Raw genomic sequence first — 2,618 nt, 5'->3', positions numbered from 1 at the left:
CATAGGTAAGAAGTAGAAGTAAAATTTGTATGTATATTATACTTTCATTTACTTATGATTAACATGTTTCAAAAATTAAGGGTACATTCTCGTGTAATCACACTAAAAATAAGGCTCTTTTTGGAATTTTTCTTAAAGAAAATTCCAAACGTACGATTCTAATTTTTCACATATTTATTAATACACATGTCACAATATATGAAAAAAAATTTTTTACAGCAATATTTCCAAAATTCCAAGAAATTAATTGAGAGGCAGAGTTGAAAAAATGAGATATCCAAACGGTTGACATGATATCTCGAGAATCAATAGCCAGAAATCAAAACACAAAATTTTTTCTTAAAATTTATTTGCGTGGCTATCGCGTAAACTAGAATTATTGAAAAATATTGAAAATTCGCGAGTTGACATGTGTTTTTAGAAAGTGATGCGATTTTTTGTCCAAAAAGATTGGATAAAAAATTTAATTTTTAGTGAAACTATTTATTCTAGTTTACACGATAGCTAATCAATCTACGAATAAAACGCTGCAAGAATTTTTAAAATCGGTTGATTGGTTTTTCCAAAATCATATCAATCGCCCCCAAAAAACAACGTTTCGAAAAAAACGCGTTTAAAGTCTTTTTTTTACAGATTTTTTAAATTAAAATAATAATTAAACCATTTATCATTAATCGATTTCTAGTTCATAAAGTAAGCCTTCAATTTCCTCAAACATTTGGTAAAAAGAACTTTTGATTGTAAAATCGTTAATTCTTCGAATTTCTTCTTTTCTTTCTTTTTTTCTTGTTTTCAAATTTTGAAAACAAAAAACAAATAAAATTTTGGCTATAGAATCGTTAATTCTTCTGAAATTTTGAGTGTATTCTTGAAATGTTATACAATCGAAATATGTAATAAAAAAAATCGATTTTTTGAAAATTTTATACTAGAAGAAACTTTATACTAGAAAATTTTATACTCTTAAGGGGATATTCTAATCTAGAAACTTTCTAATCTAGAGTTTTTATGCTATTTTTGCGAATATTTTAAAAATATAATATAAAGTTTTTTGAGAAGGGGTTTTTTCCTATATATTTATATTTGAAGTATATTTCGGAAGTGTTTTATTAAAAAATAATTATCATCAGTATGTGCTGTATAAAACATTAAAAAAAACATCAGTGATGAAAAAAAAGGTCTGTAGCTTCCATGATTCCAACTCTTCTGTTTATCTGAAACAAAAATCCAAAGAAATTCTTAATTAGTATGAGTCTGACTATAGCAGGTACCAGAACGAAAAAAAATACTGAAAATTTAAAAAATGATAATGTCAAAAATTTTATTTTGATTTTTGCCTTTTTTTTCACCAAAATGATTGTAAATATTACAAAAAAATATATTTCGACTTGATCGTGGCAGGAACTGTAGTTATATATGTGCTGAAGATGCGAGCATATATTCGATTCAATTGGTCAATTGGTTTTCGAAATAACATGGCAGCCAATTTGAAAAACATGATTTTAAGAAAAACGCGTTTAAAATTTTTCGTACTGATTATATAGAAACAATTTTACTTCAATGATCAGTTATTCTGGGGCCATAGAACAAACTTTCTTTTTCTTTGTAAAAATATTGCGGAAATCTTCTTTTCTTCCTATGACTTGTTTTCTTTTCTCTAGCGAAGTCAATAGAGCACCGCTTCAAGCGAGTGACACGAGCTTCCAGGAATTTGCGTACATCTCCGCTTGCTGACCAATAATTCCCATTACATTCATAATTTTTAAAGTTGTATATATACGAATTCGATTTTTCTCACCTTTTTTATCCATTTTTAATATTTTGCATGTAAATAAACAATTTGCGTCTACTCGTCTCAACGTTCAAAGCTACACTAAGCTGAGAAAACAAACACTCATTCACAAGAAAATCAAACTTGATCATTAGATAGACCTCATTTTAGAAAGATCCCACTCCAAATGTATACGACCAATCCAAATGTATGACTTTCTAAGAATAATAGTTTTCCGACCTTAATCGAAATAAAAATGTCGATTAACAATGCTTTATTGTGCGTCGCGTGGCATATGAGACGTCGAAAATGAGCCGGAAACCGCTCCCTATCAGATATTATAACTTTCTTAATTTTGCGAATCGAGCTTATTCCTTTTGCAGACATATTTTTTGTGTTAAATTCTTGCGAAATACGTAAAAAAAATCGATTTTTTTTTGTCCCGTTAGACTAGAATACCGCCTTAAAGAACTGTCATAAAAAATTCTCAATTTACGAACAGATTTATTGAGAAAATTTTTATCTTGCGAGGTCTCGCTATGTTTCAAAGTTGAATATGAAGATTATATTGTTCTGTACCTAAATTTGCAAAATTTTTTTTATTCTTTTCTGTTACTCTCGTTATATTGCCATTTTTATTGCATTATTCACAGACCGACCAATTGATATGCATTAAGAAAAAAATCTGCTTGATTAAAAACGATTATTGTGATGAATAAATAATACATAATAAATAATAAACAAATAATATTGAGAGTACAAATAAATAAATTTCCGCCGTTTTTAATACAAAAATTAAACATTTATTGTGAAAGAATGGTACATAATGTTTTATTCAAAGTAATGG

Source organism: Atta cephalotes (assembly GCF_000143395.1).
Source record: "Atta cephalotes unplaced genomic scaffold scaffold00002, whole genome shotgun sequence".
Taxonomy (NCBI): domain Eukaryota; kingdom Metazoa; phylum Arthropoda; class Insecta; order Hymenoptera; family Formicidae; genus Atta; species Atta cephalotes.
This window is presented reverse-complemented; position numbering follows the sequence as displayed.